A 19681-nucleotide genomic window follows, 5' to 3' on the forward strand; every position below is an offset into this window, starting at 1 on the left:
GTTTACCCAAAACATTTTTAAGTCAGGACCTTCTGGCATAATTCATCAGGTTGGGAGAAAATAATGCCAACTATGGATTACATTCTTGTATCTATTCATATCATATAATAATTCTGCATCATTTACACTCAGAGTCTCCATCCAGACAGTTACCTAATAATATCAAGATGTCTTTCAGAGGAAGGAGCACATGACAAAAGCTGCTGTGATCCACAAGCTCAAGTCAAGCACATTCAAAAAAGGCGAGCAATCTTGGTTTAATATTCTATGGTGCTCTGACACTGAAAAAGAAAAACTGCTGTTAGTGATGGCCGAGTTTTCCTACTTCTGTCTGAAGAGCATTGACTGAATCAGGCACTTTGTTGAACTTGCTAACCAGACAGCAGTTATTCATGCACTAGTACTATCTTATCTAGACTGTTATAGTCCTCCATATCAGGTGCTTCTAGAGCACTAGTACTGTCTTATCTAGACTGTTATAGTACTCCATATCAGGTGCTTCTAGAGCACTAGTACTGTCTTATCTAGACTGTTATAGTACTCCATATCAGGTGCTTCTAGAGCACTAGTACTATCTTATCTAGACTGTTATAGTCCTCCATATCAGGTGCTTCTAGAGCACTAGTACTGTCTTATCTAGACTGTTATAGTACTCCATATCAGGTGCTTCTAGAGCACTAGTACTGTCTTATCTAGACTGTTATAGTACTCCATATCAGGTGCTTCTAGAGCACTAGTACTGTCTTATCTAGACTGTTATAGTACTCCATATCAGGTGCTTCTAGAGCACTAGTACTGTCTTATCTAGACTGTTATAGTGCTCCATATCAGGTGCTTCAAGGGCACTAGTACTGTCTTATCTAGACTGTTATAGTACTCCATATCAGGTGCTTCTAGAGCACTAGTACTATCTTATCTAGACTGTTATAGTCCTCCATATCAGGTGCTTCAAGGGCACTAGTACTGTCTTATCTAGACTGTTATAGTCCTCCATATCAGGTGCTTCTAGAGCACTAGTACTATCTTATCTAGACTGTTATAGTACTCCATATCAGGTGCTTCTAGGGCACTAGTACTGTCTTATCTAGACTGTTATAGTACTCCATATCAGGTGCTTCTAGAGCACTAGTACTATCTTATCTAGACTGTTATAGTACTCCATATCAGGTGCTTCTAGGGCACTAGTACTGTCTTATCTAGACTGTTATAGTACTCCATATCAGGTGCTTCTAGAGCACTAGTACTATCTTATCTAGACTGTTATAGTACTCCATATCAGGTGCTTCTAGAGCACTAGTACTATCTTATCTAGACTGTTATAGTCCTCCATATCAGGTGCTTCAAGGGCACTAGTACTGTCTTATCTAGACTGTTATAGTCCTCCATATCAGGTGCTTCTAGAGCACTAGTACTATCTTATCTAGACTGTTATAGTACTCCATATCAGGTGCTTCTAGGGCACTAGTACTGTCTTATCTAGACTGTTATAGTACTCCATATCAGGTGCTTCTAGAGCACTAGTACTATCTTATCTAGACTGTTATAGTACTCCATATCAGGTGCTTCTAGGGCACTAGTACTGTCTTATCTAGACTGTTATAGTACTCCATATCAGGTGCTTCTAGAGCACTAGTACTATCTTATCTAGACTGTTATAGTACTCCATATCAGGTGCTTCTAGAGCACTAGTACTATCTTATCTAGACTATTATAGTCCTCCATATCAGGTGCTTCAAGGGCACTAGTACTGTCTTATCTAGACTGTTATAGTCCTCCATATCAGGTGCTTCTAGAGCACTAGTACTATCTTATCTAGACTGTTATAGTACTCCATATCAGGTGCTTCTAGGGCACTAGTACTGTCTTATCTAGACTGTTATAGTACTCCATATCAGGTGCTTCTAGAGCACTAGTACTATCTTATCTAGACTGTTATAGTACTCCATATCAGGTGCTTCTAGGGCACTAGTACTGTCTTATCTAGACTGTTATAGTACTCCATATCAGGTGCTTCTAGAGCACTAGTACTATCTTATCTAGACTGTTATAGTACTCCATATCAGGTGCTTCTAGGGCACTAGTACTGTCTTATCTAGACTGTTATAGTACTCCATATCAGGTGCTTCTAGAGCACTAGTACTATCTTAGCTAGACTGTTAAAGTGCTCCATATCAGGTGCTTCTAGGGCACTAGTACTGTCTTATCTAGACTGTTAAAGTGCTCCATATCAGGTGCTTCTAGAGCACTAGTACTATCTTATCTAGACTGTTATAGTCCTCCATATCAGGTGCTTCTAGGGCACTAGTACTGTCTTATCTAGACTGTTATAGTGCTCCATATCAGATGCTTCTCGATATAGATCTTACTCATCTGCAGCAATTCCAGAGCTGTGTTGTATGTGATTTAAGGGCATGATCCCAGTTTTGTTATTTAACCCGTTTACAGGATCTGAGTTGGCTGCCAGTAGCTATACTGTCGGTATTCAGTATTTCACCTTTGACTTTTTCAGCCCTTCATGCCTTGGCTTTTATCTTTGTGAACCTTCTGTTGGTTTCTTTTATCTTGGTAGGGTCACTTGAAGCAACAGGAGAGGGGTTACCTATTGAAATCTTGAGACTTGCTTCACTGAGTCCAATGATACCCCCCCCAAAAAAAAAGACCAATATGTGTGTGTGTGTGTGTGTGTGTGTGTGTGTGTGTGTGCATATATATATATATATATATATATATATATATATATATATATATATATCACTCTTTTCCTTTAAACTTATTTATTTGCAGGGGATGGTGGCTTGCCACCTGCACATCATTGTGGGTGTAAGTATCTCCCACCCCAAGAACTTAGGGATACAAACTCCAAGATCACCATACCTTGGAGAATATAGAATATTGCAAGTAATGTTGAGGTCAGTCTTGGTATATGTAAGTCTGGATTTTCAGACATTTAATCTCCACATCTTGCGACTTGGCAAAGCAGATGTTAAGATTTCAAGTGGTTATTAGGACAGGCTGGCTAGGTGTTCCCAGTAGCAGACTGGAGACCTCAAGTAGGTGGTCTTTCACATATATATACTTTAATTCTGTGGCATCATCTACCTTGATTCAAGCAAGGGATTGTGAAGCTTCATTTATGAGGTCCCTCAGATAAGTTCTATTTAGAACACTGTTTTTTAAACACCAAACAAAATCTTAAATGCTTTGTTTATTAGTAATAGTTAATAGTTACCAGTTTTATCAATACATTATAGTTATTCTTTTATTTTAATTTTCAAGTGCATAGGAAATAAAAACGTTGATAAAATAAATGAATAACAGAATACAAGGCATTTATTTCCGAAAGATTTTCAGCAGCATATGTAAGACAAACCGTAGGTCATTAAACTCCATATTCCAGACATGTTTTTGGATTATCCAAAATGAAAACCTTTCCATTTAATTTACTGATGCAGTTGTTTAAAGTGTTATAGAGGTCTATAAACGATTAACCAACAAGTGTTAATGTTAAAGTTAATGCGATCATTGAATTATTCATGAAGTTATGCTTATCTGTACTTTTTTCCATTTTAATTCATTTGAAATGCTTATATTGAGGGGTCATGTGAATCATCATGAGCAACTAATAATGATAATAATGATGATAATAATAATGATAATAATGATGATAATAATGATAATAATGATAATAATGATAATGGTAATAATAATGATAATAATGATGATAATAATGATGATAATAATGATAATAATGATGATAATAATAATGATAATAATGATGATAATAATGATGATAATAATAATGATAATACTGATGATAATAATGATGATAATAATAATGATAATAATGATGATAATAATAATGATAATACTGACAACAATAATAATAATGATAACAATATCCATGTATTGTTACTGTTAACCAAGTAGGCCCACTTGAAACTCAGTCTCTTTTCAGGGATGACCCAGGGTCAAGAACTGGTTAAGTGACTTGCTCTAGGTCACGCAGTGGGCAAATGAGAGCTGTGGGAATCAAAGCTAGATTACTAGATCTAGACGTCGCCGGTGCAAATGCCCTGGAGTCTGCACTCCCCCACCAGGGGTACAAATATCCTAGACTTGTTACAAATATGGGGGAGTGTTGCCCCTGAGTGTGATTTCCTTGCTGGTTAGATCAGATCACAAAGGGGTTTCCCTTGAAATAGATATAAAACAAGAACTACCACCTAACCCCAAAACCTTTAAGAGCTTTTTAAAGGCAAACTACCTCTAGTTTCCAAACTCTGCCAATCCTAGAAAACACAGAAACCTATGTGGAGGCATACATAAAAGCCCAGTATGACCACATACAGTGCCAGATCAAAATAAGCCTAGGACAAACTGCACAAACTAGCCATCTAAGTGGGCCTCTAGCATAAATAGGTTGTACAAAAAACAAAATCAAATCTTGTCTAGAAATACAAGAGAATGTGCACAGCTGAGCAAAAACTAATCTAAACAAGCAAATCAGGGGACTAGTCAAGTCTTCAAAAGCAAATTTTGAGGCAAAAATAGCCTTGCAAGCTAAAGATAACCAAAAGGCATTTTTCAGTTATGTCCGCAATCTTAAGAGCAACACCTAACAATGTATGGAAATAGTTGCAGAGGGCATCACCTGTACTCAGCCAGAAGATATAACAAATATGATGGCTGATAAATTTAGCTTAAATTTCACCTCCCCATCACCTCTGGTTACCCCCCCCCCCAAGAAATACACCCACCATTCATCTATTAGTTTTCACCAAAGAACAGGACACACTGCTCTCTCCAAAGCTGAAAACATGGCTTCAGTAGGTTCCAGTAATATCCAGGATGCATATTAAATACCTTGCAACAGGACCTATCAGGCCCACTAAGATCTCTATTTAACCACAGCCTCCAGACTGGCTTTATCTCTGTGGAGTGAAGGACAGCAACAGTCATCTCTCTGCATAAAGGGGGACCATCAACAGACCCTGGAAATTATAGACCCATAAGTTTAACTGGTCTTATATGCAAAGCCATGGAAAGAATAATCATGAATCTGATACATAGCGACAAAGGAAACTTCCAAACAATGGACACAACCCAGTATGGCTTTGTCAATGGCAGTCATGCCTGCTTTATCTGGTGGACTTCTTTCAGAAAGTCACTAGGGCCATGGATGAGGATAAAACAGTGCATACTGCCTACCTTTACCTGGCTAAGGCACCTGACACAGGGCACCACGTGGGTATTACAGATAAATTCATCCAAATGGGCATAGATCCCTACATTATCAGATGGATAGCTAAATGGCTATTATACAGGGTACATGTTAAAGTGGGTGAATGCAGATACAGCAAGAGGCCAGTTACTAGTTGTGTGCCACAGGGCTCAGTACTGGGATCTCTCCTGTTTGGAATATACTTCTCTGAACTCAAGGCTAATGTTGGAGACCTTTGGCAGCCTAAGTTTGCTGACAACTGCAATATGGAGGGCAATTATTGAATCCCCTGATGACGTAGATAGCCTTCAGAAGGGCCTGACTCAGACATACAATTTTGCCAGAACCATGGCCTAAAACTAAATACAAATACATGTGTAATCATACCCTCTGGGAAGTCAAATATCTCTGCAAATTACAACATTAACAGCTTACCTGTAAGAGTGGACTCAGAGGTGAGAGACCTAGGTACACAGATAGATAGTAGCCTGAACTTTGACTGCCATGTATCCACAGTGGTGCAGAAGTCCTTCTATGTAGCACAGCTTATAATTAAAGACATGGCATTCAGATACAAGGAAGTTATAGTCCCACTGTATGCAGCCCTCATCAGACCAATAATCGAGTACAGTGTACCTTTTGGCATATACTTGACCAGACACTTGCAACAGCAGGAGTGGCCTCAGAGGTTCCTTACAAAAAAATACAGGATGTAAACAACATGTCCTATGTAAGCAGGTCATCCCTTTACTGTGTCTACTACTGACTATTAGGGTTGGTCTATGCCTAACCCATAAGGCACTCACAAATCAAGATGTAATGGAACTGTTACACATTCACAAGAGAGATTGCACAAGGGTCACCTGATATACGGACCTAAACCTGGTTTGTGATATGAACAAAATATGCTAGAGAGCCAAATATGTGTCTCGGATATTACACCTGCTCTGGAACAGGCTTCTTATTCTCAAAGAGCAGAGCTCTTCCCTGACCCCTTCAAATGCAGTTTGGATCAATGGATGGGGAATTGTAAATTCGCTCCTGGGGTGATGCCCATGTCCCTTATGGACAGGGGTAGTCTGTAAAATACTCAAATGTATCGGCATGAACCAAAGCCATCATCTATCCCTTAGGAATTGAAAATCAGGTAAAATGTGCATAATAATGGCTAGACTTGTAAGGGCTCCTAAGCCATTAGCCTAGTAATCTCCTATGAACCTATGAAAACCTGTACCACAATTGCTACAGCTCACAGCCTTACCTTCTGTGCCAACTGCCATTAAATACAATTTACAAAGCTGAATGGATTTCGCTCTGGAATGCCTCTTATGCATAATCCACATATTTCAAAGAAACAAAATATTTTTTATTCCTTTTACTCTTTTCTTGTGAGTTTAATGGACTGGACCTTTGACATTCTTAGGTAATCCTCACATTTGGAATGGAGCTGGTAAAGCTGTCTCTGGAGTAATGGATCATTTCTGCAAAAGAAATGCAAAAGTGATGAAAAGTAATTAAACTGTAAGTAAATATGCAATGCAGACTTACCAAAATGACATGGGAGGTGTGAAGCACAACATAAGGAACTTTGACCTCCATGTGCCTACTGTGGTGAAAAAGTTCTTCTATATGGCACAACTTATAACTAAGGGCATAGCATTGATCCAGGAGGGTTATAGTCCCACTATACTCTGCTCTCATTAGACCAGTAATTGACTGCAACACACCATGCACTTGCAACTGCTGGAGTGACCACAGTGGTTCCTCACTAAAATAATCAGGATGTAAATAACATGTTTTATGTGGATTGCCTAAAAGCCCTATCCCGCTACTCTAGCTTATACAGACTGTTGAGGAATGATCTTTGCCTAACATACAAGCAATCTCAAATCCAGACCTGATCGAGCTGCTGCACATTCGCAAAACAAATAGCACAAGGATTACCGGATCCAAGGATGTAAACCTAGTCTGTGAAGTGAAAAAAAACATGTAGGAGAGACACACATCTGTCTCAGAGATTGCCTCTTCTCTGGAACAAACTCTGTTCATGTGAAGCAGAAGCCCTTTCTAACCCTTTTCAAACACAATTTGGATCACTGGATGGGGAATTATAAATTCACTCATGGGTTGGTGCCTATATACCTATGGATAGGAGCATTCTGTAAATACTCAAAGGCATAGGCATAGGCACAGGCATAGGCATAGACCTAAACCACTCTCAGCCCTTAGGCATCATTAATTCAATGCAGTAATAGCTAGGCATGTAAAGTCTCCTGGGCCATTAGCTTAGTAACCACTTATGAACATATGAACCTATGAATGACTAAAAGCTTGCCATGCAAAAAGGAAACAGGGAAAAGTTTGGAGATGTAATCATGCTATAGCAACAGCACTACAGAAGGGAGTGGAGCTGCAGAAAGACAAGGGACAGAAAGATGGGGTGTGGGTACCAGCTGAAAGTAGGATGATATAAAACAATTATTTTTCACAACAGGTGACAGAACTCAGGAATGATGGCAGGGTTCAGTGGTAGAATGCAGGTCAATAGAAACTCTGTGATAAAACATAAAAATAACGTTTTTGTTTATATTTAATCTATGTAGTACTAATGAGCACTACAGATGCAATGTTTGCTCTGAGGGTGTTGGTGGAGAAATATAGAGATGGTCAGAAGGAGTTGCATTGTGTTTTTGTGGACTTAGAAACAGCATATGCTAGGCTGCCTAGAGAAGAGTCGTGGTATTGTATGAGGAAGTCGGGAGTGGCAGAGAAGTATGTAAGAGTGGTACAGGATATGTACGAGGGTAGTCTGACAGTGGTGAGGTCTGCAGTGGGAGTGACGGATGCATTTAAGGTGGAGGTGGGATTACATCAAGATCTGCTCTGAGCCCTTTCTTATTTGCAATGGTGATGGACTGGTTGGCAGATGAGATCAGACAGGAAGCCCCATGGACTATGATGTTTGTAGATGACATTGTGATCTGTAGTGAGAGTTGAGACCAGGTTGAGGAGACCCCGGAGAGGTGGAGATATGCTTTAGAGAGGAGAGGAATGAAGGTTAGCAGGACAAAGACAGAATATATGCGTGTGAATGAGAGGGAGGATAGAGAAATGGTGAGGATGCAGGGAGTAGAGTTGTCGAAGGTGGATGAGTTTAAATACTTGGGATCAGCAGTTCAGAGTAATGGTGAGTGTGGAAGAGAGGTGAAGAAGAGAGTACAGGTGGGGTGGAATGGGTGGAGAAGAGTGTCAGGAGTGATTTGTGACAGACGGGTACCAGTAAGAGTGAAAGGGAAGGTCTACAAGAGGTTAGTGAGACCAGCTATGTTATATGGGTTAGAGATGGTGGCACTGACAAAAAGGCAGGAGTCACAGCTGGATGTGGCAGAGTTGAAGATGTTAAGATTTGCACTGGGTGTGATGAGGATAGACAGGATTAGGAATCAGTATATTAGAGGATCAGCTCTGGTTGGACGGTTTGGAGACAAAGTCAGAGAGGCGGGATTGCGTTGGTTTGGACATGTGCTGAGGAGGGGTGCTGGGTATATTGAGAAGAGGATGCTAAGGATGGAGCTGCCAGGTAAGAGGAAAATAGGAAGGCCTAAGATAAGGTTTATGGATGTGGTGATAGAGGTCATGCAGGTGGATGGTGTGACAGAGCAAGATGCAGAGGACAGGAAGAAATGGAAACAGATGATCTGCTGTGGTGACCCGTAATGGGAACAGCCGAAAGAGACAGAGAGAGAGTACTAATTTCTCTGCACCACTAAAATTAGTTAGCACTATTTCACAATCTTACAGATTCATAGCTTGTTACTAGGCCTTTCTAAGCCTATCCAAGTGATGGAGGTACTTATGCTTCTATGTTTTTCTTTATTATTCAGGCATATTCCTAAAATACAGTCAGTGTGATATGAGGTTGGCTTATACTTATCTTCACTGCACTGTTCCCCTTGACATGTACCTATATTACCTCAAATGTTGGCTTTCTTTGTGCTGCTCTTTGATGTAATTCTGAAATACTTGTAGGCACTATTTGGTCTTTCTAGTTAAAAAAATCAATGGTGTGTCATTTGTTCCTTTGTACAGTTTCCCTTACTTACTCTCACAGCCATAGGTGTGAATTTACCTTGAAAACAAGCACATTAGCCACTTTAGCTCAGTGAAGAAAAGAAAAATCAAATTATTCTGGATAGATGGTTGCAATTAGCAAAAAAAATGGTTGTCATTAAACATAATCATCTGATAATTGTTTTAAGGTGTAGTCAAAGAATGCTTTGATTCAAGGGACCAGTTCTCTGTGAGCAGTGACAACAGTGATGGGAAAGGAAAAACAGAATGACATCTTCTTTTGGAGTTAAGAAACAACATACCCAAGTAATAAAATAAAGAAAAACATGGTAGTATTAGTAGTGCATAAATCAATATATAATCAGAAGCATTTTTCCAGATGTAGCCAGAAAATGTCAGGGGCAGATGAATGATGAACTATAGCAAGAAGGGGGGAGGAACAACCTCATAGGGACTAGATATAACCTAGGGTCAAACATGATGGATTAAATGTCTTCTTCCATTAGAGTGTTGTGTATTTGTTTACTTATATGTAATGGCAAACATCTTAGAGGCATGTCATCACACATAAACAAACATGTCATTTATATTTCTTCAGCTCTCATGGGAATATCCATTTTTATTTAATTATACATTGAATAAATACTTGAGTGGGCCAGTGCCTTCAATCATTTTCAGGCACGAGAAGAACCATTAGTGTAAGAGATTACGTCAGAAATAACAACTTCAGAAGCCTTTTAAGAGACTAGTAGAGAATACATTCATTAGTGGATCCAGCAGTCCCTTTATGCAGATGGGGAGCTAAAGCTTATGAATGCTGGCCATCATCACAAATTCATCAGGCTGTTGTTATCATCTGCAGTGCTCCTGCCACCCTGCTGTGGCTCATCTCCTTTTCATTCTTCTGTGAATACTGAGTGAAAACTGCTTCCTTGCAAGTTATGGCAGTCCTTTCAGCTTAGTTTCTTTCCTAGCAGGGACAATATCTATAATTGAACCCTGTATTGATGCTTTATTGTACTGTTTTCACCTTCAGATCAGGGCTATCCAAGCCAGTCCTCCCCTCAACCCCAGCATGGGTCTACATGTCTGAATGCCTCAGTCAGATACATTTGCACTCTATCCCCCATCAAGTTAACTCTAAAGCCTTGCTCAAAATGTGGTCGAGAAGCCAGACCAGATTTTGTGGTAGAACTGACAGACAAAACTTAAAAATGTGAAACAATAAAAAAAAAAAAAAATAAATTAAATAACAGGAAGTACTTAACTGCAACACAGTCTTCTGCCAAATACTGTAGCCATGCTCCAGTGATATAAACTTTACCAAAACAAGGTGTGAAATTGCAGGCATACATTGTGATATGTGCCTTGTCTGTGTAAATCAATTCTGCAGTTTGAAGTGATTGCTTTGAATACATATTAGTTGTAAAGGGCTTACTTATCCATACAGTTTACCTGGATTTCTACTCTCATGGACAAAAAAAATAAGTTTGCCCCTCCCTTATTAACAAGATGATTGCTCTCACCTATAATCCCGCCAGTAGTCCAAAACACACAATGTAGTCTTCCTTCAGAACCGGTCATCCATACATGCTGCTCTTATAGTACTAAGCTGCCTTCTGTAGATTTGAATGATTCTAAGATATTACACTCCATATCCAGTCAATAACATTTCTTATCTCCATTTTTTTATTAAAAAAATAGTGATAATGTTAAATTCTATTTGTCTGGTGATATAACAATCTAAGCACATTTTCTGTTTGGCACAGTAATTTGAAATGGAATTTTCTGTTGATTTTTCTGGAAGAACTTCTTCCCTGCTTGTCTTATGGTTGGGGGGGGGGGGTATGCAACTCATCTCTTCTTGTGCTGCCTTTTTCTTCCAGTGATTACTTGGCCTTCATGCAGGTTTTTCCCACTAAACTCTCAATCAGTTACAAATCATTTAAGACTATTCTTTCAGGGGCTAGGTCATCAACACAGTAATCTTAAACAACAATAACATCTTCATAATCTTCCATAACTAATATCTGAAGCCACATACCTCAATTTAAAAAGTGCAGTAGTAGCCCTCTTTCTTCTCATAGATGCCATTCTTCTCCGGTTTTATCAAGTTTTATCAAATTCCCTAGTTGACCCTCTCCTGTAACATCATATAGGTCATTTCAAAACCTAAGCTACTCCCTGCCTCCTCCTACAGTCCACTGCCAACAGTTCTCAACAAACAGAGAATAATCTTTGATATGTGTACTTCAAAATATAAATTTGACACTTCTGCATGCTGTCCATAACACTGCCACACAATTTTCTTGCCAGTTCAAGAAATGTTTCATCCAATTAGAAAGCATCAAGTCCATGATAATATTGCCCCTGGCTTATACCAGAATGAAAAATAAAATAAAATAAAATAAAATAAAAAATAAATAAATAAATAAATACATACATACATACATACATATGTACATACGTACGTATGTACGTACATATATACGTACATACATACATACATGCATACATACATACATACATACATAGTGCAACTGATAGTGCAAATGTTGGAGATGAGGAAAACATTCTGACTGCTGCTATTAACACAACCAAGGATAAAAAATATAACTTCTGCAAAAAATATCAACAAAGGTTATTTAGTACCTCCAAGCCTTCTTGGTGCAAGGTTAAAAAAAAATACTTGGCCACTTGAGATACCTCTCATATTACCATGCATAATTTAGATCACAAGTCCTTATCATCCACAGATGTCTCACAATAATTCAAAAACTTATTGCATAGCTTTGTCTGCAATCTACCTAACTTTACCCAACCCTCACAAGTAATCTGTTCTGACAGTACTTCAAATACTGAATTTGCAAAGCTACACTTTGTGTTAAATATCATCTCTCACAGCAGATAAACACAAAAAAGGAACTGTAGCAAGCAAACGGCACACAAATGAAAATGCCAAATCCTTTAATACAATAAAGCGCTTTTCGTTTGACACAATATACAAACTTCTTCAGAAGAAGGATTCATCTGAAGAAGTTTGTGCATTGTGTCAAACGAAAAGCACTTTATTGTATTAAAGGATTTGGCATTTTCATTCGTGTGCCGTTTGCTTGCTACAGTTCCTTTTTTGTGTTTATCAGTGTCGTTTTGCTTTGGGTTGAGTTTGAGTTTGGATCTCTAGCAGCAGAGTTTATGAACTCATTAACATTTGAAATATGTCCTCCACTACTTTTGTCTGTCTACACCTTATCCTAAATAAGTCAGCCAACTTTATCTGCCAGACTATTTTTGTCTCTACAGGGATTATACCCACATAATGGAAAACACTGTTATTATTATTATTCCACCCTAAATAAGGCAGCACCACAAAACTTGAACAATACCATATCATTAGTACACATTTCCCACAGTGAAAATACTTGAATGGCTTCTTTTAGATAAAGACTGAATGCATTAAAGGCAAATATATTTATTTTTGTTATGGTTAGCATGAATTTTGACTAGACCACCAAGATTTAATAACAGACCTGGTCTTCTTCTAATGTCTGATGCTAAATGCTATATATTTTAAAGTTGGACAAATGTCTTGTGACAGGTACATCTTTTTCTTGATTTGAAAAAGACCTTTGATTCGGTCAATTACTCTTCAAGGAAGGTACGTTATTAAATCACAGTTTCATAACTCTTTGTCTTCTACAGCCCACTTCACCTCTGGAGTGCCCCAAAGTTCTACCCTTTTCTCTTTACCATTAACATGCGTCATTTCTTCAATCTTTCTTATCCCTGACAACATTGCTGCAACTTTGTTTTCACAATCAGTAGTTCTGAAACAACCTTAAGACTAATATTCTTTTTAGCACAACCATCTATAGACTTCTAATTTGTAAATCTCTGCTGTCCCCTTTTTCGGCTCCTCACTACTTCTTATGGTCACTGCCAACTATGCATCTCAAATATGACCCTAATAAGACTGTCCCACTCCTTAAACTAATGAGAGTGGGCTTTCTATAAACTTGCACCAGTCATTCAAAACAGTTTTTCTTACAGTATAAAGCTGTTTCACCCTTTCCTCTTTCAATCAACTAACACTCACCAATTTAACAAAACTCTATTGCTTCAGGTTCAGTAAATATCCTTAAAGGAATACAGGTTCATTCCCAAATTGTACCACTAACCATAAGTTCTGCTACCTCTGATTGATCAAATACTTATAAAAAGTCAAAATACATAGCTGTGTGGTACAACTAAAACACTCCATTATTAAAATATCACACTGTTTCTAATTCATGTGTGCTTCATTGTGTCAAATGTGTGTCCTTAAGCTGTAATGTCCGATTACCTTGACCCAAATTATGGCAGAAAAGGTTTATTTCACCCAACCACAGACCCAGTTAACAAATACATAAACAGAATAAAATAAACCACAAAGACTTATTCAACAATGTTAAACAATAAACTGGCACCCACTAAAATATCACTTTCATTGTTAGTAAATAATTGCTGCATTTATTTAATTTGTTATAATAAATAAATATGCACAGCCTAATAAATAACATGTCCTTTCAGATGGGAGTGACAAAAAGTAAGCAGCAATAATACATAACTTGTGCTATTTTGATGTTTTATTTGAATATAGTCAGTGTACATATACACAGCATCATTTGTAGTCACAGTAAATTAGTGTGTGTGTGTATATCTATCTATCTATATATGTATATATATATATATATATATATATATATATATATATATATATATATATATATAAACATGGAAGACTGACATTTTACTGTTAAAAATGTAAGCTCTAACAACTGGTGGAGTTGTGAAATACAAAAGGTTCAATTAATTATCTGCAAATGGTCATAATGGCCTCACTTTGCACCTCTGCTTTCACAGCATACAGATGAATCAGTGTTTTAAAGCTGAAGAAGAGCTCAGAATGGTTGAGAGCTGTAAAGAACCGACAGCTGAATTTACTAACAGAAACATCAAGTCCTATTCAAAATGTGACTGGCAATCCTATTGATCTTTCCTGCCAGAACAGACATTAAATGGGGAATTTTATTGCCTTGATCACATTTTGTAAAGCCACAAATCAAACACAATACATTCATTCATTTATTTACTAATACACATTTTGTTCTGTTCAGGGTCACATGGCAGCTAAGGCATATGTCTTAGGAAGCAAAGGGCATAAGGCATGTAATCATTTTGAATAGATAACCTACCAATCCATGGAAGATTTCCAGTGTATGAACCTATGAACTCTTTTTACAGACACACACACACACACACACACACACACACACACACACACACACACACACACACACACGCTTACTCACTGGCACAAATATGCATACACCTGTGGACAACTTGGAGAATTATCAGTTCACTTCTGGCATAGTTTTGAAATTATGTAAACACAAAGAGGACATGCAAACTTCACAAAAAAATATTCTAGGAAGGAATTAGACTGGAGAACTAAGTCCTTTGAAGCAACAACGCTAACTGCTGTACTAGTGTGCCAGTCATCAAATTATATACACTACTGAATTCATTGAACTGAATATGAGTATCTTAAGAAGTTTAAAACAGAAGCAAAACATATAAGAATTGCGTCATTTAATGAATTTAGTAAGTTGACAGCCTTTTATGCCAGTGTTCTATTAAAAAATATACTGAATGGAGAATTTTTTTCACTGCTGTTTGGCTTCCTGCAGCTGTCTTTAGCTGCTCCTAATCTCGTCAAATTCTTTGACAGAGTTTCAGAATTAATTTATTGTAGCATCACCCCAGACACTGCAATGGTATGTAACTTCACAAAGGAGTTCTATACCCTCTTAGATAAATGCATAGAACTAACAGTCCCAACTAAACCTAAATATAATGGGAAATTTGAAAATAAAACACTCCAATGATCCAGTAGCATAAATTACCTTTATAAAAGAAGAAGGGGAAAAAAAAGCTCCTTAAAGTGTACAGCAGATCGAAAGACCCTCAAATCAAGGATAACATTAGAAAGTTGACTAAAACCATAAAAAATACTACTTGGTCTACTAAAGTACCCCATGAAGTTAGGTTAGCATCTGAAGCTAAGGACAACAACAATTCCTTCTTTAGTTACATTAGGAAACTAATAAATATCATCCAACATTACTCTGAAATTATTTATAATAGCATTATTTATTCTGGACCAGTAAACATTGCTAACATATTAGCAAACAAATGCTTTGCAAATTTTACTCAAGAAATGACTGCCCAAAGTTCACTTATTATTAAATATCACACACCTTTCATCATCACTAAAGAACATGTACCAAGGGTGATCTCAAAGACTGAAATTACTTTCTCCATGGGATCTGATAATATACCTAAACATTGTTCAAAAGGCTTAATGAAGTCACTATGTAACATATTTAACCTGAGTTTAGCCTTTTGTTTTGCCCTGATGTCTGGCACACAGCAGTCGTGATGCCACTCCACAAGGATGCACCACCACTGACCACAGGAATTATAGGCCCATCAGCCTGATGAGTCTTACCCCAAAGCCGTAGAACATATTATAAGTGACCTGATAAACTAATGATATTAATAATCTTATTAGACTAGACCTACAGCAGTTTGTTTTTGTCAAGGGTAGATCCTGCCTACCATCAATAGACCATCAAGTTCATAAATGGTTAACTCAGCTTATTAGGTTGGGGTATTCTTTTTCCCAAGCCTCTGAGGATTCTGCAGTATTGTTTGTATATTGTTAATAGTTGTTCCTTTCAGAGTTTATTTCAGTATTTCCTGCACTGAGTTTTACTTTGCACCTTGTATTCATATGTATATGAGTATTTACTTTTTTGTCTTGTTCTTAGAAGTTGCATGTGTGTTGTTTGTCTTGCTCTTAATAGTTGTATGTATGTTGTTTAAGTAATTCATACTTGGAGAGTCATTGAAACTGGAGTCAAATTCCTTGTATGCATCCATACTAGGACAATAAATGTGATTCTGATTCTGTCTAATGAATATGGTTTACTTCTTTGAAAGAGTAACATAGGCTATTGACAGTGGTCATGCTGTCCACAAAGTGTACCTTGATGTGGACAAGGCATTTGACAACATGCCCCATGCTAGCATAGTTATTTAGTTTAATGCATTACAAATAGATCTGTATGAGGTCAGATGGATAGCAAATTGGCTAAATGACAAACCCACACAGTAACAGGTGTCTCATCAGCGAGTATGAAGGTGACCAGTGATGTCTTACAGGACTCAGTACCAGGCCTTCTAATGTTCTGCATTTAGTTTTCTGATCTCCAGACCATGAACCAAGATGCCTGGCTAACCAAGTCTGCAGATGGTTGTAAACTGGGAGTCATTGCCAAGTCCTCCTCTGATGCCCAACCCCTTCAGAAAGAGCTGACAATCAGAAATAGCTGGTGTATTAAAAATGTGCTCAAACTAAATTATATAAAGTGCAATATTTTCACAGTTGGTAAACAACCCCCCCCCCCCTGCATACAACATTGACAACACTCCACTCTAAAACGAGCATGCTATTAAAGACCTTGGAACTTGGGTTGATAATTTCCTTTCCTTTTACCATCATAACAATGGTAATCAGAAAGTCCTTCTACTTAGTGCAGCTAATTGCCAAAGGAATATTATCCATATCTGAAGACGCCATGTTCCTTTGTGTTCAGCATTCATTTGGGCCATTTAGTGAATACAATGCCCCCTTTGAGTTGTACTACAGAAAATATATCAAACAACTAGGGAACCCCTCCCAGAGGTTTCCAGCTAAGCAGACCATTGGCTTAAAACCCCTAAGCGTCTAGAAAAAGCTGGAAGTACTGTTCCTTTATTCAGTATCTTATAGACTCCCAATGGGATATCTATGCTTAGCCTTCTGTGCCATTAGGGACCAGTGATACTGGATCTTTTGTTTCTCCACAGATCAAACAGTCCCACAAATACCAGAACCAGGGAACTACATTTTCATCAATAAATAAATAAAATATGGTGGAGAGACAGGTTCATTACACAGCACCTTTCCCACCTCTGGAATAGAGTCCCAGTGTGATATACTATCTTCCTTCAAACAGGAGCTGGATGATTGGATGGGTATTCACAAATTCACCCTTGTCTTGTTTGCTTTAGCGTTTCTCAAAAAAAAGGAGTAATAGTGGGTACTGGCAAGGCATAACAAGACTCATTTGCCTTGTATTTTGTATGATCCTATGATCATATGAAGTACATCAAACAAACAGCCAGCACTAGATGGGGAGTAAAAAGGCCTTTTATTGAAAATAAAGAAACACCAAGTATATACTGCTGCAGAGTCAAAAGTACAAAGCACAACGAAAAAGTTGAGGTAAAAAAACACACCTTTATCAAACACAAAGCTTTCAGGTACAAGACCCTTTCTCAATGATAGACACAGGTACATTAAAATCAGACATTAAATACCGCACACATCACGTGACCCGCAGCCATGGTCATGTGACTAATACATTAAAATAATTACATTACTTATAATTTTAAGACATAGACAAGTAAAATTAGATAAAATTCATACATACATATATTTGCTTACTTTTGTGTACTTATATTTACATGCACATATATATACGCAAATACATGCCTATATTACTTTAACTTAGTGTGTTGTATTTTTATTAGAACAGGTTTTAAGGAAACATCAAAATTTAATCCAGGGGATGTATTAGCTGCTAGCCTTACTATCCACTCATATTCTTTATTATCTAAATGATTACATAAGTCCCCTCCCCTGATAGAGCTAACAACACATTCTATTACTCTAAACTTGAAACTGTGTGTAGAACCACAATTTAAAATATGCTTAGATAGAGCATTAGTCTCCACTCCCTATTTGGCAACGTGTGAGGCATGCGCTTGTTTCTATGTCGGCAAGATGACTAGAAAACTTAAGGAACGCATCATAGAGCATAAATCAAGTATAAGGAGGGGAGTGGAGACTAATGCTCTATCTAAGCATATTTTAAATTGTGGTTCTACACACAGTTTCAAGTTTAGAGTAATAGAATGTGTTGTTAGCTCTATCAGGGGAGGGGACTTATGTAATCATTTAGATAATAAAGAATATGAGTGGATAGTAAGGCTAGCAGCTAATACATCCCCTGGATTAAATTTTGATGTTTCCTTAAAACCTGTTCTAATAAAAATACAACACACTAAGTTAAAGTAATATAGGCAATGTATTTATGATATATATGTGCATGTAAATATAAGTACACAAAAGTAAGCAAATATATGTATGTATGAATTTTATCTAATTTTACTTGTCTATGTCTTAAAATTATAAGTAATGTAATTATTTTAATGTATTAGTCACATGACCATGGCTGCGGTCACGTGTGTTGGGTATTTAATGTCTGATTTTAATGTACCTGTGTCTATCATTGAGAAAGGGTCTTGTACCTGAAAGCTTTGTGTTTGATAAAGGTGTGTTTTTTACCTCAACTTTTTCGTTGTGCATTGAAAATAAAGAGACAGACCGGTTTCAGCCCAAAAGAGCCTTTATCAACGTGAAGAAAAAAGTCAAGGCAACTCTCTTATAAAGCATTAGAGCACCACAAAATGACCAGTAATACACAGTAACTAATTAATAATTAATTCAGTCCACAGGATCACTTAAAGATACAAACACCCTTCACCAGAAAACCACATTATATTGCCCTGTCAGGACAAATTGTTAATAAAAAAGAATAATAGAAAAAGACAAAAATGATACATAAATTCTAAAATTATAAATATTCATTTAGACCCAGTGGAAATAGTCCATCGAGTCTAATTATCCAACCTTTTTCCTTTTTGGTTAATATCTCATGCCATCTAGCTTTAATGAATTTATGTCCACCTAGTTTATCAATGATAGTAAACTGGAAAACAGCATTATTAAGCACAAGGGTATGCTTATATAGGGCGTTGGTAATGACTTTATTCCTCATATTACTAAGATGTTTCGAAATGCATAACTTCATGGGTCTGGACGTTTATCCAATATAAAACGCGGAGCAATTCCAGACAGCCAAGCAGATAACCCAATCGCTACTGCAGTTAGTCAAAGACTTAATTTCAAAAACCCATGGTGTATTCTTACTACTAAATTCCTTAGTTTTAACCACGTGTTTACAAAAACTGCAGTGACCGCAAGGGAAACATTCCATCAAAGTGGTACCATCCAAAGTGCGTTGAGACTTAATACTGGGAAAGGAAGCACGTTTATAAAAATTAAAATAGCCTCCTAAGGTGACCTCTCTGAAAAGAAAAGGCACACCTGTCACCCACATTTGTCCAAGCTGTTCATCCACTAATAAAACATCCCAATGCCTCTGTACAAGATTAACT

This window comes from Protopterus annectens, chromosome 3.part0, assembly GCF_019279795.1.
Source record: "Protopterus annectens isolate FY-2018-M chromosome 3.part0, PAN1.0, whole genome shotgun sequence".
NCBI lineage: Eukaryota > Metazoa > Chordata > Ceratodontiformes > Protopteridae > Protopterus > Protopterus annectens.